At 49.6% G+C, this 22,279-nt stretch overlaps 1 protein-coding gene across 1 annotated transcript in view; it reads right to left on the bottom strand.

Moving 5' to 3' along the window:
* The window catches only part of LOC140430766 (adhesion G-protein coupled receptor G2-like), a 168,472-nt gene extending 146,908 nt beyond the window's left edge, over nucleotides 1-21,564 (bottom strand). The window contains exon 1 of the mRNA XM_072518446.1: nucleotides 21,532-21,564. The gene's annotated coding sequence lies outside the window, so the exon portion shown is untranslated. The remainder of the gene's footprint in view (nucleotides 1-21,531) is intronic.
* Between the last annotated feature and the right edge of the window lie 715 nt (nucleotides 21,565-22,279).

Below are 22,279 nucleotides of genomic sequence, written 5' to 3' on the forward strand. Positions count from 1 at the left end.
GTATAGAACATAGAAAAATACAGCACAGAACAGGCCCTTCGGCCCACGATGTTGTGCCAAACTTTTGTCCTAGATTAAGTGCAAATTAATCTACACCCCATCATTCTACCGTAATCCATGTAATCCAATAGCCGCTTGAAGGCCCCTAATGTTTCCGACTCAACTATTTCCACAGGCAGTGCATTCCATGCCCCCATGCCCCCACTACTGGTAAAGAACCTGCCTCTGACATCCCCCCTATACCTTCCACCATTCACCTTAAATTTATATCCCCTTGTAATGCTTTGTTCCACCCGGGGAAAAAGTCTCTGACGGTCTACTCTATCATTTCCCCTGATCATCTTATAAACATCTATCAAGTCGCCCCTCATCCTCTCTGTTCTAATGAGAAAAGGCCTAGCACCCTCAACCTTTCCTCGTAAGACCTACTCTCCATTCCAGGCAACATCCTGGTAAATCCCCTTTGCACCTTTTCCAAAGCTTGCACATCCTTCCTAAAATGAGGTGACCAGAACTGCACATATTACTCCAAATGTGGCCTTACCAGGAGGTGGAGGGAAGTGGGGCTGGCCAAGGTGAGGGATCTGTATTTGGAGGAAGGGTTTGCCAGTTTAGAGGAGCTAAGAGAGAGGGTAGAACTGCCGAGGGGGAGTGAGTTCAGGTATCTCCAGGTTAGCGACTTTGCACGAAAGGTCTGGAGGGGGTTCCCTAGGTTGCTGGAGCGACTGTTGCTTCCGGATGTGGAAGTGGAGGGAAGAATTGGGTATATATACACAAGTGGCTGGGGGGACAGGGAGGGGGGTGAGTGGTGAAGATCAAGGAGAAATGGGAAGGGGAGTTGGGAGGGGAGATCAATTGGGGAGTATAGAGTGAGGCACTGCTTCGTGTAAACCTCCTGTGCAAGGATGAGCCTGATACAGTTTAAGGTGGTGCACAGGGTGCATATGACTTGGGCGAGAATGAGTGGGTTCTTCCAGGAGGTAGCTGGGTCTGAGATGAGTCTGAGAGGTGTGGGCGGGGGCCAGCGCATCATGTGCACATGTTTTGAGGTTATGAAAAATTGGGAAGATTCTGGGCGGGAGTGTTCGTAGTCTTAGTCAGGATAGTGGAGGAGGAGGTGGACCCGGACCCTTTGGTGGCGATATTTGGGGTTTCAGAGAAGCCGGAGTTCATGGAGAGGTGGAAGGCTGATGTTGTGGCCTTCGCCTCTCTGATTACATGGCAGCGAATTTTACTGGAGTGGCGGTCAGCATCACCAGCGGGGGTAGCGGCTTGGTTGAGTGACCTGTACGACTTCCTGCGGTTGGAGAAGATAAAATATGAGTTAAGTGGCTCTGCAGAGGGATTTGAGAAAAGGTGGAGGATGTTTGCGACCGTGTCTGAGGAGCTTTCGTCACAGGCAGTGGGGGAGGGGAGAATTTGTTCCGACTGTATAGTTGATTGCTGGGAAGTATGTTGCCCGGGGAGTTTCTGTGTTGTAACCTGTTTTGATACATGTTTGTAATAAAATAAATTTAAAAAAAAAATAAATAAATTTGTGGAAACAACTATCAGTTGGGTTCCCCTTAAGTTGGCCCACCACTGCTGTGATCAATTCCTCCCAGAATCTCAAAAAGCCCTCCCCACCAGAATGTTTTCATAGTTACATTATCTACTTCACCACAGCTTCAATTTGCAAAATGGTGGTGCTGAACTTTTACAATCATTGATTCTAACCATTTACTTCTTTATATATAGATTGCTATTGGAGTATTAAGATCAAAGAACAAAGAAAATTACAGCACAGGAACAGGCCCTTCAGCCATCCAAGCCTGCACCAACCATGCTGCCTGTTTGAACCTAAACCCCCTACCTTTCCAGTGACCATACCCCTCTATTCCCATCCTATTCATGTATTTGTCAAGACACCCCTTAAAAGTCACTTTCATATCTGCTTCTACTACCTTCACCGGCAGCAAATTCCAGGCTCCCACCACAGTCTGTGTAAAAATCCTGCCTCGTACATCTCCTTTAAACCTTGGCCCTTGCACCACCTATGCCCCCGAGTAATCAACTCTTGCACCCTGTGATAAAGCTTTTGACTATCCACTCTGTCCATGCCCCTCATAACCTTGTAGACTTCTATCAGGTTGCCCCTCAATCTCCATTGTTCCATTGAGAACAAACCAAGTTTCTCCAACCTCTCCTCATAGCTAATGCCCTCCATACCAGGCAACATCCTGGTAAATCTTTTCTGTACCCTCGCCAAAGTTTTCACATCGTTCTGGTAGTGTGGCGACCAGAATTGAACACTATATTCCAAGTGCAGCCTAATTAGGTTTCTATTAAGCTGTAACAGGACTTGCCAATTTTTAAACTCAATGCCCTGGCCGATAAAGGCAAACAAGCATGCTGTGTGCCTTTTTGCCGACCTTCTCCACCTGCATTGCCACTGTGGTGATATGCATCACGGTAAATATACAAGGGGTTAATGTAAATACACTTAGACTCGATAAACACTAGAGGGAGCACCAGAGACATCATGACACACAGACATTCAACCAATAGGTCAGTAAGATAGGACACAACCAATGGGCAGTCAAGACACACACAGAGGTGACACGCCCACAAAGGGGGCTACCAATATATAAGGACACAGCACACATGATCTTTCTCTTTCCAGTGGAGACACTTAGTGAGTACAGACAGGGTTGATTGAAACACATCACACACACCACGTGGATTGTAGCCGACTGGTTAGTTAGTCTGAGTAGCTATAGCAGGATTAACAGGAGAGTCGAATCCAAGTAGGAGAATCGTTAACAGTTTAATAAATGTGTTGAAGCTATCTCCAAGTCTGAACCTTCCTTTGTCAGAGTGCACATCAAGGAAGCAGCTTATGCTACGTCAGGAAGCACAACAAAACATGGTACCAGCGAGTGTCTGTTTAAATCCATATAGTTACAACTCAGCAAACAGTGACAACCAGCAACAGCACCCAGGCAAGATGATCGCGATTCCGGTTCCACAGCAGCTCAGGTGCCACGGCAATCTCAGTGCAAACTGGCGCGCATTCAGGCAAAGGTTTGAGATCTTCCTGGTAGCAGCCGACCTACAAGATGTGGCCGATGCTGAAAAGACAGAGCTTCTGCTCACAATTGCAGGTGCAAGTGCAGAACAAATCTTCAAAGCCTTAAAGTACTCCAGAGGGCAAGAAAAGAGAGACTTCCAGACAGTCCTGGACAAGTTCGAACAATGCTGCGAGCAACGAACGACGATTTTGATTGGCGGCCATCTTGGAAAAGATGCCGCACATGCACAGTTGAGAGAAGGGCGCAAAGTAAAGGAACAGCGATCTGCGCATACGCAATCCATTCCTACGCTCTACGTCACAAGCCTCATGACGTCAGATGCCCCGGACCACGCCCACCTAAAGGGGAAATGTCCCAAAACAAGAAACTTTTTTTAAAAAGCCTCAAAACAAGATTCTTTCACCGGGAACGACAGCACAATGCCTGAAATTCGACCAGTAGCTGAAAGTAACATCCGCAGGACCCTGCAACAAGCAGTTAGCTGAGCCCTAGAAGATGATATGTTTTTTGTAGACAACGACGCAGACGAAGATTTCATCTTGGGAGATGGCTACCCCAGTACCAAATCCGAACCGCAAGAAGACAGGTTGTACCGTGAAGACCCCGACGATGAGTTCTTCAGATTGGGGACTCCTGAGTCCAGCATATATGACATTCCGACTTGTGAGTGCAGGATTATGCTGCGGCCTGACGTCAAGAGACAGAGAGCGGTACAAGCCCGCAGAGAGTGGCCTGCTGTCACACAGAGAGTGGTCCACGCACCATGAAGAGTCCCCGACTCCACACAGAGAGTGGTCCACGCACCGCGAAGAGTCCCCGACTCCACATAGAGAGTGGTCCCCGCACCACGAAGGGTCCCAGCCTCCACACAGCAAGCGACGAAAGATTCCACAGCGAGACAACTGCACGTCTCCACACAGAAAGTGACTCCAGTGACACAAGCCTCCACAGCGAGCTTGTGGACAGCCTCCATGATAGAAGCAATGCAAGACTCCAGAGCGCAGTCTATGCATGAACAAGAAGTGATGACAGTCTCCACAGCGACACCAATACACGATTCCACACAGGGAACGTTGCAAGACTCCACAGAGGGAATGACACAAGCCTCCACAGCGAGCTCGTGGACAGACTCCACGATGGAAGGACGCAAGACTCCAGAGCGCAGTCCTTGCATGAACAAGACCATGAGGGTCTAGCAACTTCCTCTGAGCAACCAGCAGCAGATGACGCAGGTCTGCCACGCTCAAGTGAACAACAGAAAGACTATGACAGTCTGCCGCGCTCAAGTGCCCAGCAAGAAGACTATGACAGTTGTAGCCATCTGGATGGCCACATTCAGTACATAAAATGGACACTCGCAGAGCCTATAGGGAAAAATGGACAACGCAAAGCAACAAGCAGGCATAGAGCCTAAATGTATATTTGAAAGGCAGTCAGCAGACGGAACCGGAACTCTGGGTCGATGTACATATTGCTGGCCCATCTCCGAGGAACAAAGAACTAGTGCTCAGGTAGCCGATGCTGTCTCCGACATTCCGGTGCCACTACCCCAAACAGAAGACACAAACAAAGCAAGGCCGACAGCCACCTAGGACACGCCCAGCCATCAAGGCACCCGCCCCTTTATTGGCTTACATCGATGACAATGATCAAGAAGCTGCCCAATTAATTGGGACCAAGTTTAAGGCCCGCCTAAAAGTGCCCGAAGCCCCTCCAAGTATAAGAAGGAATCCCCGCGAAAGGTTCAGTCTCTTGGATTCGGCTCTCAAGCGGAGAGACCCTTCCACCAGCATCACCAGAAGCAAGTAAGTTCAAGGTCAACGCTCGCTACCAGACGGACGACCTTAGCTGTACTCCTGTTACCTCTTCGACCCCAACAGCCTCAGATCCGAACAACGGCCATTGTTCCTCTGACCTAAGTGGGCACCTGAAGTTAAGTATGGGGGATAGTGATAGATATATTTAGCCTGTAGTGTTATTGTGCATGAGTAAATCATACTGTGTATAAATAAAGTAGCATTGAATTTGAACTAACTAACTGGTGTATTGGCTCTTTGATCGGTATTCGGTTAAACCTTGTGGCGGTATCGAGAGATACCTGGCGACTCTGAAAGCATACTCATAATTAGGATTAAGAAAGGCAACCTTATTAACTGCCATATTTATAGCAAGTAAACAGAGCAACATAGTCTACCACGCTCAAGTGAACGACAAGAAGACACTGAGGCTCTGCCCATTGTATGTGCAACAAGTGACGACGGCATCCCACTTCCCATACAAAATGTGTGTAGCGCACAATGACTTACGAGAGAGACGAGAAGTGATGAAGTCGATTCAGGCTTTATTAAGAGAGACTTGTCCCCAGCAGTTCAGCAACAGAATGAAGCAGCGGGGAGAAGCTCGGGTTCTTATACTCCGCCTTCAGGGCGGAGCCAGGAGTCAGCAGCCAACCAGGACCCGGGATCTGTCAGCCAATAGCATCACGGCTTCACAGTCCCACATGACCCCTAATACATACCACCACATTCACCCCTTGTTAAAAAGGAACCCGGCGGGGTGGTGGTTCGCATGGTGGTAGGGGTTTACAAGGCTGGCCCTGGAAGGAAAATTTCGGACATGTTACTACAGTTTTAGCCCTACACTGGGCTATGTACAAGTTTGTGAATCTATTTACAATATTAGCAAGAAAAAAACATTTTTTTTTTGTTACAATACAACAACATTCTTGGTGTCACGCGGATGCCACGAGTCGAGCGGGCGGTCTGGTCTTCCTCGTCGATCGCCTCAGCCCCGGTGGTGGTGCAGGTGCTTGTTCAGGCGTTGTCGTCTCCGGGAGCGTTTCGGTGTTTGTTCCTGTTTTACTCCTGGGCGGGCACGGGAGGAGGACCGATCCCCCCGGGAAGGGGGCGGTGCGGGGTGTGCCGGTGGCAGGGAGGGGATGATCGGTGTCGGGGGGTGTGTGTGTTGCCGGCGGGCGCCAGGTCCCGCAGGGAGACCGTGTCCTGTCGGCCGTCGGGGTACGCCACGTAGGCGTACTGCGGGTTCGCGTGGAGAAGGTGAACCCTCTCGACCAACGTGTTCGATTTGTGCGCCCGCACATGTTTCCGGAGCAAGATGGGTCCTGGGGCCGCCAGCCAGGTCGGCAGCGACGTTCCGGAGGAGGACTTCCTGGGGAGGACAAGGAGGCGCTTATGCGGCGTTTGGTTAGTGCTGGTACACAGCAGCGACCGGATGGAGTGGAGAGCGTCTGGGAGGACCTCCTGCCACCGGGAAACTGGGAGATCCCTGGACCGTAGGGCCAGTAGGACGGTCTTCCAGACCGTGCCGTTCTCCCTCTTTACTTGCCCGTTCCCCCGGGGGTTGTAGCTGGTCGTCCTGCTCGAGGCTATGCCCTTGCTGAGCAGGAACTGGCGCAGCTCGTCACTAATGAAGGAGGAGCCCCTGTCGCTATGGATATACGCGGGGTAACCGAACAGTGTGAATATGGTGCCAAGGGCTTTAATGACTGTGGCCGCTGTCATGGCGGGGCAGGGGATGGCGAAGGGGAAACGGGAGTACTCGTCCACCACGTTCAGGAAGTATGCGTTGCGGTCAGTGGAGGGGAGGGACCCTTTGAAATCCAAACTGAGGCGTTCAAAGGGGCGGGAAGCCTTGATCAGCTGCGCTCTATCCGGCCTGAAAAAGTGCGGTTTGCACTCTGCACAGATGTGGCAGTTCCTGGTGACTGTACGGACCTCCTCCACAGAGTAGGGGAGGTTGCGGGACTTTACGAAATGGTAGAATCGAGTGACCCCCGGGTGGCAGAGGTCCGCTTGGAGGCGGTCTATTTGTGCGTTGGCACATGTGCCGTGGGATAGGGCATCGGACGGCTCGTTCAGTTTTCCGGGACGGTACAAGATCTCATAGTTGAGGGTGGAGAGCTCGATCCTCCACCTTAAGATCTTTTCATTTTTAATTTTGCCCCGCTGTACATTATCGAACATGAAGGCTACCGACCGTTGGTCGGTGAGGAGAGTGAATCTCCTGCCGGCCAGGTAATGCCTCCAATGTCACACAGCTTCCACTATGGCTTGGGCTTCCTTTTCCACTGAGGAGTGGCGGATTTCTGAGGCGTGGAGGGTCCGGGAGAAAAAGGCTACGGATCTGCCCGCTTGGTTAAGGGTGGCCGCCAGAGCTACGTCGGATGCGTCGCTCTCGACCTGGAAGGGGAGGGACTCGTCGATGGCGCGCATCGTGGCCTTTGCGATATCCGCTTTGATGCGGCTGAAGGCCTGGCGAGCCTCTATCGACAGGGGGAAGGTAGTGGACTGTATTAGCGGGCGGGCCTTGTCTGCATACTGGGGGACCCACTGGGCGTAATATGAAAAGAAACCCAGGCAACGTTTCAGGGCTTTGGAGCAGTGGTGGAGGGGAAATTCCATAAGGGGGCGCATGCGTTCGGGGTCTGGGCCTATTATCCCATTGCGCACTACGTATCCCAGGATGGCCAACCGGTTTGTGCTAAAAACGCACTTTTCCTCGTTGTATGTGAGGTTCAGGGCGTTAGAGGTCTGGAGGAATTTTTGGAGGTTGGCGTCGTGGTCCTGCTGATTGTGGCCGCAGATGGTTACGTTGTCGAGATACAGGAACGTGGCCTGCAACCCGTGCTGGTCAACCATTCGGTCCATCTCCCGTTGGAAGACCGAGACCCCGTTTCTGACACCAAATGGGACCCTTAGGAAGTGGTATAGACGCCCGTCTGCCTCGAAGGCTGTGTACTTGCGGTCACCTGGGCGGATGGGGAGCTGGTGGTAGGCGGACTTGAGGTCCACGGTGGAGAAAACCTTATACTGGGCAATCCGATTTACCAGGTCGGACATGCGGGGGAGGGGGTACGCATCTAGCTGTGTGTACCTGTTGATGGTCTGACTATAGTCTACGACCATCCTTTGCTTCTCCTCGGTCTTTACTACTACCACCTGGGCTCTCCAGGGACTATTGCTGGCCTGGATTATGCCTTCCTTCAGCAACCGCTGGACTTCAGACTGAATAAATATCCGGTCCTGGGCGCTGTACCGTCTGCTCCTAGTGGCGACGGGTTTGCAATCCGGGGTGAGGTTTGCAAACAAGGACGGTGGTTCAACCTTGAGAGTTGCGAGGCCGCAGATAGTGAGTGGGGGTATTGGGCCGCCGAATTGAAATGTTAGGCTCTGCAGGTTACACTGGAAATCTAATCCCTGTAATGTGGGCGCGCAGAGTTGGGGAAGGACGTAGAGCTTGTAGTTCTTAAACTCCCTCCCTTGCACCGTTAGGTTCGCGATGCAGAACCCTTTGATCTCTACGGAGTGGGATCCTGCAGCTAGGGAAATCTTTTGCGTGCTTGGATGGATGGTCAGAAAACAGCGTCTTACGTTGTCTGGGTGAATAAAACTTTCAGTGCTCCCGGAGTCGATCAGGCATGGTGTCTCGTGTCCGTTGATCAGCACCGTTATTGTCGTCGTCTGGAGCGTCCGGGGCCGTGATTGATCCAGAGTCACCAAAGCCAGTCGTGGTAGTAGTGTCGCGGCGTCTTCTTCGGACCCCGTGGAGCCATCGATGCTGGGGTCCTTTGTTGTCAACCAAGATGGCCGCCCCATGAATCGCACGCGGCCGGGGGTGGACAAAATGGCCGCCCCATGGATCGCACGTGGTCGGGGGTGGACAAAATGGCCATCCCCATTAATCGCACGTGGCTGTGGGATCACAAGATGGCGGCGCCCATCCTCCCCTCGTGGTGCCCGGGACCCAAAATGGCGGAACCCGCGGGTCGCACATGGGGCGCTGGGGGGGTTGGGGAGCGTTTGGGATATGCTGGGCTCGTTCTTCTCCGGGGATTGCGGCGACCCCCCGGGACCGGCACACTGCCGCGTAATGGCCGTTCTTGCCGCAGCTTTAACAAATAGCTGCGCGGGCCGGGCAGCGCTGCCGGGGGTGTTTCGCTTGCCCGCAGAAATAGCAGCGGGGCCCCCGAGATGGTCTGGCGCTTTAACCGCGCAAGCCTGCAAGGGGGGGGGGTTTGTCGCGACGGGGGTCCACGGAGCCCAAGGGGCTGCCGCGCGGTCGGGGCCGTAGGCGTTTTGCGAGGCCACATCTAGGGAAGCTGCAAGGGCCCGTGCCTCTGAGAGTCCGAGCGACTCTCTTTCTAAAAGTCTTTGGCGGATTTGGGGAGAGTTCATACCTGCCACAAAAGCATCGCGAATTAGCATGTCCGTGTGTTCGATCGCGTTCACCGGCGGGCAGCTGCAGCCCCGTCCCAAAATTAGCAGCGCAGAGTAGAATTCTTCTAGCGATTCTCCGGGACTTTGCCGTCTCGTTGCGAGTTGGTGGCGCGCGTAGACCTGGTTAACGGGCCGAACGTAGATGCCCTTCAGTAATGCGAGCGCCGTCGGGAAATCCTCTGCGTCTTCTATGAGAGGGTAAATTTCCGGGCTTACCCTCGAATGCAGGACCTGCATTTTCTGGTCTTCTGTGATCCGGCCGGGGGCCGTTCGGAGGTAGCCTTCAAAACATGCTTGCCAGTGTTTAAATACTGCTGCCGAGTTCGCTGCGTGGGGGCTGATCCGCAGGCATTCCGGGGCGATCCGGAGCTCCATAGTCTTTTAAGCTCATTTAATAAATTGTAGCGCACAATGACTTACGAGAGAGACGAGAAGTGATGAAGTCGATTCAGGCTTTATTAAGCGAGACTTGTCCCCAGCAGTTCAGCAACAGAATGAAGCGGCGGGGAGAAGCTCGGGTTCTTATACTCCGCCTTCAGGGCGGAGCCAGGAGTCAGCAGCCAACCAGGACCCGGGATCTGTCAGCCAATAGCATCACGGCTTCACAGTCCCACATGACCCCTAATACATACCACCACAATGTGCAACGTGACAGACCTCAGCTAGTGTGTACAGAGGTACTCGCCAATCACAGTGAGAATACTGGTGACTCCGGTGACACCACGTTAATTCAAACGCTCGAGCCTCTCCACAAGCAAATGAATTCCTGAACGTTTTGACACCGGACGGGCAGCATCAAGAAACCTCAGCTGACTCAAATGAACCTGCAAGGGCTCCAGACGGGGAGCATCGACAAGCCAAAACTAACTCAGGTGAAACAGACCAGACTCCAGATGGGGAGCATCGATAAGCCAAAGCTGATTCAGGTAAGCCGGACATGACTCCAGACGGGCAACGCCGCAAACTCAGTGACGGCACGCTCAAGGAAACAACAGATGCCACAAAGCATGCTGACACGAGTAACTGTGTGAAGGACTCGTATTATCCACAGAGTGTGGTCCTTGGGCGCAGCGAACACAACAACAACTTCAAAGACAATAACAAGAAGCGTACCAGCAGCAACAACGTCGACAATAAGCACGACAAAAACACCAACAATGGAACTATGACTGGTACGACATGGTACAACTCTGCAATGTGGGACGCTGTTACTGCTCAACTCAGTACAATAACATACCATGGCAGGACGACACAGATTGCATACATCGCTACCAAAAGCATTGAAAGAAAAAAAGAGGCCAAATCAGACAACAAAGTGATGTGACCACTTCTTGGTTCCTTACGCACAGGGACACTGACGGCATTCACAAGGACATGCCACCATCAACATCACCACCTCACCAACAAAACAAGAAAGCCACTCAACCATATTAATTAATGAACTTTGGACTCAGGCATATGATTTGGACTTATTGTGTAATCATCACTCATCATGATTTGTACATGTGAACCCGAAATGACGCCGGACGGGGAGCATCAAGAAACCTCAGAAGATTCAAGTGAACCCGAAATGACTCCGGACGGGGAGCATCAAGAAACCTCAGCTGACTCAAGTGAACCTGCAAGGGCTCCAGACAGGGAGCATCGACAAGCCAAAACTGACTCAGGTGAAACAGACCAGACTCTAGACAGGAAACATCGACAAACCAAAACTGACTCAGGTGAAACAGACCAGACTCCAGACGGGGAGCATCGACAAGCCAAAGCTGATTCAAGTAAGCCGGACATGACTCCAGACGGGGAGCGCCACGAACTCAGTGATCCTTACCTCTGATCCCACGCGACTTCAATTTTTGTACCAGTCTGTCATGAGGGACCTTGTCAAAGGTCTTACTGAAGTCATTGTAAGTCTCGTAAGTCATTGCGCAGCACGGTAGCATTGTGGATAGCCCAATTGCTTCACAGCTCCAGGGTCCCAGGTTCGATTCCAGGCTTGGGTCACTGTCTGTGCGGAGTCTGCACGTTCTCCCCGTGTGTGCGTGGGTTTCCTCCGGGTGCTCCGGTTTCCTCCCACAGTCCAAAGATGTGCAGGTTAGGTGGATTGGCCATGATAAATTGCCCTTAGTGTCCAAAATTGCCCTTAGTGTTGGGTGGGGTTACTGGGTTATGGGGATAGGGTGGAGGTGTTGGCCTTGGGTAGGGTGCTCTTTCCAAGAGCCGGTGCAGACTCGATGGGCCGAATGGCCTCCTTCTGCACTGTAAATTCTATGATCTATGATCTATGAAGTCCATGTAGACAACATGCACTGCCCTAACCTCAATGATCTTCGTCACTTCCTCGAAAAACTCAATCAAGTTAGTGAGACATGACCTCCCCTTCACAAAACCATGTTGCCTCTCGCTAATACGTCCACTTATTTCCAAGTGGGAGTAAATCCTGTCTTGAAGAATCCTCTCAATAATTTCCCTACCACTGACGTAAGGCTCACCGGCCTTCAATTACCTGGATTATCCTTGCTACCCTTCTTAAACAAAGGAACATCATTGGCTATTCTCCAATCCTCTGGGACCACCCCTGTAGCCAGTGAGGATACAAAGATTTCTCAGAATGCCCCAGCAATTTCCTCCCTTGCCTCTCTCAGTATTCTGGGGTATATCCCATCAGGCCCTGGGGACTTGTCTACCTTAATGTTTTTCAAGACACCCAATACCTCCTTTTTGTTTATAGAAAGGAGATTCCCTGGCATGTAGATAATTTATGTGGGAGTGGTGTTCAGTTCCAGCTAAACAGGTTATGAGATATCTTAGTGGGATACAGATGATGGAATTAATTGGAGGTCTGTGGTTTTGGCAGTTCAGCCATGGGTTCTTGAGTTAAACAGAGTCTCTTGTGTCTTCTCAGGAAGGATCTTTCTGCAAAAGGTCTCCACACAGAATAAGTAAATCTGATTTGTTAACTTTATTAATAAGAGTCATTGAACTTTTTGTAAGGGCCCCGAAGAATCCAGCACGAGTTTTAAGGATACAGAATAATAAAGTTTATTTACTATAACAATATATACATAGCAGTAGCAGTAACTTCCCTTGCTACCTTCTCCTTCCTCTTGGTTCCTGGACTGGCCAGCTTATTTATAGTAGGAGTTTCTCCGCCCCCCTCATTGGGGAAGTTCATACTCCCATAGGATTGTGGGATAGTCATTAGTCCCCAGCCAATCGTCAGTAGGCAGGTTATAACATCCCTCCCCCCCAAAGTCCAAGGAATCCACCGTAGGCCCTGGCGAAGGAAGGCGTCGAACTCGTTTGGCCGCAGGCCGGACGCCATTTGCACGCGGCGCTGGATCAGGCGGCGTATAACGAGACGGAGACCGGCGCTTCCGTGATGAACGGCGCGGTTGTACATCCACGGCCTGTGGACCCGAGGATTCCCCCTCTGATTCATCCTGTGTCTCCATCTCGGAGTCAGAGTCTGCTGCCTCCGTCATGTCAGCGTCTCTGTCCCCATTCGGTCCCGTCATGACCTGCGCAGGCTTTGAGTGAGGCACCAGTGGAAGATTTGGAGGACTACCTTCCCTTGTTTCTGGTCTTTGCCGCTGTTGAACTGAGCTCCGGGGGTGGGGAATCTTTTGCGGGGATGATCTTCTGGACCGGACGTGGTCTACATGTTTTCGTTGGAGACGACCCTGGGCTTGCACTTGGTACGATATAGGGCCCGTTTGGTGAAAGATTACCCCAGGAACCCATTGGGCACCACCAGCAAAATTCCGCACGAATACTGGGTCACCGGGCGCAAACTGCCGAATCGGACGATGCTGAGACAATCCCGGTCCCTGCCGTTCTTGTGTGCGGCGTACTTTTGCGCCAATGTCCGGGAAGACCATACTAAGGCGGGTGCGAAGTCTCCGGCCCATTAGGAGTTCTGCGGGAGCTACCCCAGTCACTGTATGGGGGGTGGTCCTGTACGTAAACAAAAAGCGAGCCAGTCTCGTGTCCATTGATCCGGAAGACTGCTTCTTTAGGCCTCTTTTGAATGTTTGCACTGCACGCTCTGCCAACCCATTTGAAGCCGGGTGGTAAGGGGCAGTGCGGATATGGCGGATGCCGTTCATCTTTGTAAACCTAGCAAACTCCTCACTCGTGAATGGAGTGCCATTATCCGTGACCAGCACCTCGGGGAGGCCATGCGTGCTAAATGATAAACGCATTTTTTCAATTGTTGCGCAGGACGTTGTCCCCTGCATCTTATGCACCTCTAGCCATTTGGACTGGGCGTCAATTAGTAGAAGGAACATGGATCCCTGAAAAGGGCCTGCGAAATCTGCATGTAAGCGTGCCCAAGGCCGCCCTGGCCATTCCCAGTGATGTAGGGGCGCGGCCGGCGGAAGCTTCTGATGCTCCTGGCAAATGGAGCAGTTTTGGGCCACCTTCTCAATGTCGGTGTCGAGGCCTGGCCACCAGACATAACTCCGGGCCAACATTTTCATCTTGGTCACGCCCGGATGCCCATTGTGCAAGTCTGATAATATCAGCTCCTGGCCTTTTTCCGGGACAACCACACGCGTCCCCCACAAGAGGATGCCGTCTTCCACGCTGAACTCTGACAGCTTGGAGGAAAATGCCCGTAACTCGCCTGGGAGCTGTCTATGCTGCCCACCATACAGGACTATGTGCCGAACCTTTGACAGGACTGGCTCCGTCTGGGTCCACTCACGGATCTGTGATGCCGTGACAGGCAAGGTGTCCATAAAATTTAGGGTTGCGACCACCTCACCGGTCGTGGGGGTCGACATGGGGCCGGTCGATAAAGGCAATCGGCTCAGTGCGTCGGCATTTGCTATCTGCGTACCTGGTTTGTGCTCCAGAGAATACTCATATGCAGCAAGCAACAAAGCCCAGCGCTGGATCCGTGCAGAAGCAATGGGCGGTATCGGCTTATCCTCTCTGAAGAGTCCCAGCAGGGGCTTATGATCAGTCACGATAGTGAAATGGCGGCCGTACACATACTGGTGGAAGCGTTTCACCGCGAAAACCACTGCCAGGCCCTCCTTCTCGATCTGCGCGTACTTCTTCTCCGCTGCAGTCAATGTGCGGGAGGCGAAAGCTATCGGTCGCTCGGCCCCGTTCTCCATCTTGTGGGACAGGACAGCCCCAATACCATACGGGGATGCATCACATGTGACGAGCAAAGGCTTTCCCGGATCATAGTGGGTTAGTAACCCAGACGACGACAATTGTTGCTTTACCCGCCAGAAAGCGGTTTCTTGCGGCTGACCCCAAACCCAGGTGTGATTTTTCTTTAGCAGCAGGTGTAAGGGGGCCAGCGTAGTTGCCAGATTGGGGAGGAACTTCCCGTAATAGTTTACGAGACCGAGAAAAGAACGAAGATGCGAAGTGTCAGTCGGGGTGGGGGCATGTTGAATTGCACGCACCTTCTCTGCGACGGGGTGCAGACCCTCGCGGTCCACCCGATCACCTAGGTAGACTACTTCTTTTGCCTGAAATACACACTTTGTGTGACGTAAACGGACTCCAGCCTCCGAAAGGCGTTTAAGGACAGCCTCCAGATTTTCCAAATGCTCTTGCTCCGACGTCCCTGTAATCAACACGTCATCTAGGTAGACAGCCACACGTGGTAAACCTCTCAAAATGCCCTCCATAACACGTTGAAAAATTGCGCAGGCAGAGGATACTCCAAAGGGCAACCGTGTATATTCATACAGGCCCCGGTGTGTGTTAATTGTTACATATGGTCGGGAGGCAGGGTCCAGCTCCAACTGCAGGTAGGCGTGACTCATATCTAATTTTGTGAATGAGAGTCCGCCTGCAAGTTTCGCGTAGAGATCCTCTATGCGAGGCATTGGGTATCGGTTGAGTCGGGAAACTGTATTCACTGTAAGTTTATAGTCGCCACACAAGCGAACTGTGGCATCTGGCTTCATTACTGGCACAATTGGTGCTGCCCAGTCAGCAAAACGGACGGGCCTGATAATACCCAAACTCTCCAAACGAGTGAGCTCCCCTTCTACCTTCTCGAGCAAAGCGTAAGGCACTGGGCGCGCCCGGAAATAGCGCGGTGTGGCTCCTGGTTCAACTTGGATACGGGCTATGGCCCCTTTTATTTTCCCCAGACCAGGCTGGAATACCTCTGGGTATCGTCCTAGCACCTCAGTCAACCCTCCAGAAACTGTTTGGAGGATGTGCTGCCATTGCAACCGCAAATGGCGCAACCAGTCCCGACCCAACAGGCTGGGTCCATTGCCACGCACTACGATAAGTGGGAAACGCCCCTCCTGGCGTCCATAGACAACAGGGGTCATTGTAGTTCCTGCAATGTCCAGTGGTTCCCCCGTGTAGGTGGCCAACCTGGCCTGTGAGTCAGTTAGTGTAAGGGTCTGTATACCCTGCTTGATGCGGTCGAATGTCCTCTGGGCGATCACGGAGACTGCTGCGCCAGTATCCAACTCCATCTCCAGCGGGTGGCCATTGACCCGTACTGTCACCTTAATGGGGGCCACACGGGGAGCTGCCACACAATGCAGCTGCAGGCAGTCGTCCTCCGTCTCCACGTCCTCAGGAGTGGTCGCCGCAGTTTCATCCACATGGAAGGTACGGCCTCTGGGCTGGTCCCAGTTACGGCCCCTGGGCTGGTCCCAGTTTCGGTCGGAACGACGGCGCCTCTGGCGTCCCCAGGACCGCCGTCCGCGACGGGGTCGGCGCCTACAAGTCTGACACGGACATGGCTCCTCATCCATTGGCTCTGGAGAAGGCTCCCTTCGGGGAGGAATGTCCGATGGCCACTGGCGTCGGTCTGGTCGTTGCCTCGCCCAAGGTACCGCAGGAGTGCGCGGGGAAGTTTTTGGGCGGAAAGGGTTTCGCCCCAAGGCATGCACTTCCATTCCCTGTAGCTCCTGTACTCCTCGCTCTATCGGGACAAGACTATTTGTATTGCCTGTTGAAAAGTCAATGTTGGCTCCGCTAACAACTTTCTCTGGGTGGCCGCATTGTTAATACCGCAAACCAAACGGTCGCGTAACATTTCTGACAAGGTCTCACCATAGTCACAGTATTCCGCAATCCCGCGTAGCCTGGATAAAAAATCGGCAAGGGATTCTCCAGGGGTCCTCTCAGCGGTATTAAACCGGTAACGCTGGACTATCGTGGACGGGGTTGGGTTAAAGTGTTGCCCCACTATATTCACAAGTTCGTCAAACGTTTTGGTGTCCGGCGCAGCTGGGTACGTAAGGCTCCTAATCACCCCAAACGTATGCGGCCCGCAGGCGGTGAGCAATATGACCACCTGGCACTCGTTTTCAGTGATATTGTTTGCCCGGAAATAGTAACGCATCCGTTGCGTGTACTGGTTCCAGCTTTCCAGCGCAGCATCAAAAACATCCAAACGTCCGTACAGAGGCATGGTATAATAGAAAACAACTTCCAACCTGTATCCAACAAAAATCCAGGGAGGTGGCTTCAGCAGTGTAGACAGCTATTCACTTTTACCTTCGTCGCCAGTTTTGTAAGGGCCCCGAAGAATCCAGCACGAGTTTTAAGGATACAGAATAATAAAGTTTATTTACTATAACAATATATACATAGCAGTAGCAGTAACTTCCCTTGCTACCTTCTCCTTCCTCTTGGTTCCTGGACTGGCCAGCTTATTTATAGTCGGAGTTTCTCCGCCCCCCTCATTGGGGAAGTTCATACTCCCATAGGATTGTGGGATAGTCATTAGTCCCCAGCCAATCGTCAGTAGGCAGGTTATAACAGAACTATATTGGATTACTTGATTTAAATATATATCGCGAAGGTGGAAGGCATAAATTAAAGTGTTTCTTTTTATTTAAGAACTGTTTAATTGTTAATTTGTAAAGCTATTTCTTTTTTGTTAATGTGGTTAATTTTGTGTTAAATTAAAATTTGTTTAAACAGAAAAGACACCTATTGGTCAGACACATCACTCCTGGGGTAAAGTATCCCTTCCTTACAGGTATGCAAATTGGTTGGGGTTTCTTGTCTGGTTCCTAATAAAAACTGGGGCCTGGTCCAGCAGCCTAATACATGTCTGAGAGCATGTGTCCCCAGTATTCTTCTCCCACCTTCGCCAGTCAGACCTTTGCCCTCTAGCCCCTTCTTTTTCCTCTGTCTTTTCTTGCCCCCCACCCCAACCAAACCCCCCAGTCAAGCCTTTACCTTCCAGGTAATTTAACCTCCTCCCTCACCCACTCCACCACTTTATTGTTGATCTGGAACATAGAACGTTGGCTCTGAAATCACCAGAAATCATTGTGCTTTTGCCTGTGCAGCCTGGCATGGAGTCAAAGGAGAGCAGCATGATGTAAGGTAGGTAAACATACCCTGAAAACATGAGTGAAGTGTGGTTCGCCATGAGCACAACCAAGCATGAATGACGTTGGTCTAATTAGACATCGCGTGTAGCAATTTGATCCCGCATGGGGGTGTGATTGCTGTGAGCTGCCTTCATAATGAGCATTCATGACATTTCAGTACTGTCCCTGACAAGGCTGGTTGCCGCTGAAGACTGGAGCGGATGATCCGAACTTGTTTTCATGCTGATGTAAAACTGACTTTTCCACTTCTGTGACATTTTGCCCTCCCGCTTGCCATTGCACCACCACGGATGGGAGCAGAAATTCCTGCCCTTAGATTTTTGAAAGTAACTGTCAATCTCTCTTTATTTAATTCTTCCCACTTCCCTCCTCATATAAACAGTGGATAAACTGAACAAACAGTTCTGGGCTAAAAGGTTGTGCTCAGCTCATGCTATGAAATGCCAAGCTGGAGTGTGCCAGGACACTAACTACTTCTGATAAAGTTTATCATTGTGAGCAAATCATTCAATTCCATTCACAGACTAACCTGGATATTCCGTGGTGGGGTCGGGTGGGCTGGCGTTCTGCAGAGTACCCACCATATCTCCAGAGAAAGTGGTGGACCCCTATGGAATGGCATAAACACCCATTTCCTTGGAGTTCTGCTGGTCTCCTTCCAGGGCAGCACAGTGGTTAGCACTTCTGCCTCACAGCGCCAGGGAACTAGGCTCAATTTCGGCCTTGGATGACTGTGTGGAGTTTGCACATTTGCCCCGTGTCTGCGTGGGTTTCCTCCGGTGCCCAGGTTTCCTCCCAGAGTCCAAAGATGTGCAGTTTGGGTGGGATTACTGGGATAGGGCGAGGGAGTAGGCCTAGGTAGGATGCTCTTTCAGAATAAAAAATACTCCTGGCATCAACTGTTTTCAAAATATGTTTGATTGAAAATGGAACATTCATCCCACCTTAATTCATTCCATTGAGTTACATCAAGGTTCACTGAGCAGACAGGACAGAAACAGGTCATTCAGCCCAACTAGTCAATGCAGTGTTTATGCAAACCCCCACTACCTCCTTCATTCAACCCTATCAGCATAACCTTTATTCCTTTCTTCCGCTGTTTTTTACCTCAATTATTCCTGTGGTGTTGAGTTCCATATTCTTCCCATTCTTTACTCCTGAATTCCTTTTTGGATTTAATGCTCTAATATTGGACCATTCCACGTGTGGAAACATAGAGCCAGATTTTCTTTGCCAGGGTGGGTAGCATAAGTTGGAAAATTTCCCAACTGGGCAGACCCATCTCAGTTTAAAGGACCTCAATAGACCAGTTGCTGACCCCATAATTAGATTGTCGGCGAGACTCAAGCTGGGTGCGTGTTGAAGTGGGCTGCTTAGAAGGCTTGCCTTCATTCTCTAGGACTTTGTCCCAGTTGTTTTAGAAACTGTGAGGCTTTATAACCTTTAGTTCTCACCCCTTGCATCCCCTCACACCCCCCACACCCATCCCTCAGAGCTACTCTGAGCTGACTCATCCCCGAATCCAACCCTCATGCCACTTCATTCTACAATGTCAAGTTCAAAGATGCTCCCAATATCCACCATGGGTAGATCTCAGGAGCCATGTGGAAATGAAAAGAAAATTCTAACAATCTAATACAGCTCTCACTCATGCACACTTGAGAGTGAAAAGTATTCCCATTCATAAAACCTATAAAAAGCTAGATATTTCCTCAAATGGTTAATCTTTCATAAAAACAAACTTCTATTCAAATCCCACATCAAAGACGGTTACTTATTTAATAGACTATGTTACGATCGGTCAAAGCTGACAACTTTTAAAGAGAAATTCAAACTTTTAGTTAACAGCTAACATATCAAAATTTTAGGTTTAAAACCGATGACTAAAAAACATGATCGAATATTTTATTTTTTGCAGTCAATTTATACTATAAACTACGAAAAGGAAATTCCCCATTTTCCTTTTAAAATAACTAAAAACCCCATGCTACAGTTAAACATTATATTGTCCTTTAAATGGATTCTTCACCCTCTAGGAATCACTCATATTAATTTGAGGTCCTGATGGATTACTTCCTTTTTACTTTCTCAGAGGGTAATTTCTAATCCCAGAACTGTTTTCACTGTGAAGATCTGCCGAATCCTTCATCTAACACCAAGCTGGTGAATGGCCCTTGAAAATATCAACAAAGACCTTTGAATCTCTAATGATCTCCATGCCATGGGTTCCCCCTTCCTGATGGCAGTTTAAATCTGGAGCCAAATCAAGAGGAGTTCTGGTGTGTAGGAGTCGCAGCGTAACAAGCTGCGTTAAGCATCCAATCATATTGATATATTCCCAGAGGCAGAAACAAGGCAGTTAAATACTGTTCCATTAATTTAATATTTTAGGTAGTCAAATAAATGATTATGTTTGCATTACAATAGAAGCTAAAATATTACAAACAATCCATAACAAAAATACTATTTTAAAAATGTGCATATTCTGTGCAATTGCAGGGTCAAGTTGCTGTCAGTTTCAGTGGAGTAAGGACTGTGAATATCGACAGTTTCAATGTCATTTCTACCACAGCAAAATGCGGCTATCGGGCTCCAGAAGACTCATTTGCTAAATCACCCCCTTGAACATTCACATAGTTCAGTTGCTGCTGCAGTTGCCATAGCTTCAATAGTAATCCCAGAATTCCTACCTTTCTTGCCCCATTTCTCAGATTGCAGGATTTACCGGGCAATTCCGCAGAGTGGTTTCCAGCAGCAGAAGCAGTGGGATTTTCTGGTTCCACCGTTGTCAATGAGATTTCCCGTTGACTGCACCCTTCATCACCAGAAACCCATGTGCCATTGTGGGACTGGATTAACCCGACGGCGTGAACAGCTAGTAAATTCGCCCTTAGTCTATCCTGAGTTCCCATTTACCTGATTTTCTTCAACAATGAATTGCTTGGTAATTTGGCCCCTAATTTTACCAATCTTCAACCTCCCAAACCATGGTGGCTCACCTAGATTAGCATTAGCCCGGTAACATCACTGAAGTATTAGCTCACTTACAGGTCCAGGGGTTCCATTTGCCCTTGTTAACATCCACATGATTCCCAGCCTTTATCAATTCCAGCTCCTTCCTCTCATATCTCAATCCTGTGGTTCAAAGTGTCAGTGTTTTTTTAAAATCAAAGCAATCTTACTTCTGAATCAGCCACTTGTGGGTTCAAACCTCACAACAAGAATTAAGGCAATCAAAATCAGCTGACATTTCAGTGCCAGACTGAGGGAATGATGCAGAAGCTCTCCTTCATATCAGAAATTAATCTAAATATCCCGTCCACCCTCAGTTGAACAAAAAAGTTGAGGCTAGTTGATGATGAGCAAAGTTATACAGTCTAATATTTATCAAACATTCAACATAATTAAACAGATTTTCAAATCATTCAATTATTTCCATTAATGGTTCCTAACTGCACAAAAGCAGGCTGCTTTGTTTAACATTAAGAAGTCTCACAACACCAAGTTAAAGTGCAACAGGTTTATTTGAAATGACAAGCTTTCGAAGCACTGCTCCTTCATTAGATGAAGTCACCTCATGAAGGAACTACTCTCCGAAAGCTTGTGATTTCAAACAAACCTGTTGAACTTTAACCTGGTGTTCGACGTCTTACTGTGCCCACCCCAGTCCAGCACCGAAAAGTATTTCATTATCTGTTATGTAGTTTGGCAAATCCGGGGCTGGGAAAGACGCTTTTTAATGCACAATTTCTCTCTTCCTTACTCTCTTCTTGTGCAATAATTGTCACATCTTTTTATCTTTCTGCTGTATCCAGCCAATAATGTGAAGGAATTAAAGAGAGCAGATTCCTAATAATGTATGAAAATCAGATCACTCACTGTTGTCACAAATGGCTGTGCAAAACGTTTCACAATTTGGACCTATGGAGATAAAAAGAAATACCTGTAAATATTAGAAATTGGAAATAATTATTTTGATCAGTCCCTCTCCTATTTTTAGTTCTTATGGTTGTGATGCAACCAGTATTTTCTGTCTTTAGATGTTTGTGCAGCTGCTGTGTCCTGAAAACAATTGCTGTTTTTATTTCACTTGTGTATGTTGGGTATTTAAAAGGCTGCGGCTTTCTGTTTTCCAAGTTCTGCTGCACTAAAGAAGGCAAAAGTTATGAGAAACTAATCACCGTTCAACTGAAATTGCATTGCTTCTGGCACATTTCTACTAACTTGCATTTTTATAGCGCCAATTGTAGCACAGTCAGAGGCCATTCAGCCCATAGAGTATATTCCGGCTCTCCGTGAAGCAATCCACTCAGTCCCATTCCTCCCACTCCATCTCTGTCGCTGCAAGTTTGTTTACTTTAAGTCCCATCTAGTTTCCTTTTAAAACAATTGATCACCTCTGTTTCGACCACCCTGGTGGGCAACGTGTTTTAATTCATTACTGCTCGCTGCGTAGAAAATCTCTTCCTCCTATTTGCCATGCATCTAATGCCAAAAACATTTAATCAGTGTTCAATAGACCTTCTGTCATTCATCAATGGGTGCAGATTTAACCTCCCAACCTTTGCCAAATCTATTGTGATTTTATACACTTCTAACAATTCTCCCCTGAAGCTCCTTTTGCTTA

The sequence above is a fragment of the Scyliorhinus torazame genome, chromosome 10 (assembly GCF_047496885.1).
Source record: "Scyliorhinus torazame isolate Kashiwa2021f chromosome 10, sScyTor2.1, whole genome shotgun sequence".
Classification (NCBI taxonomy): Eukaryota; Metazoa; Chordata; class Chondrichthyes; order Carcharhiniformes; family Scyliorhinidae; genus Scyliorhinus; species Scyliorhinus torazame.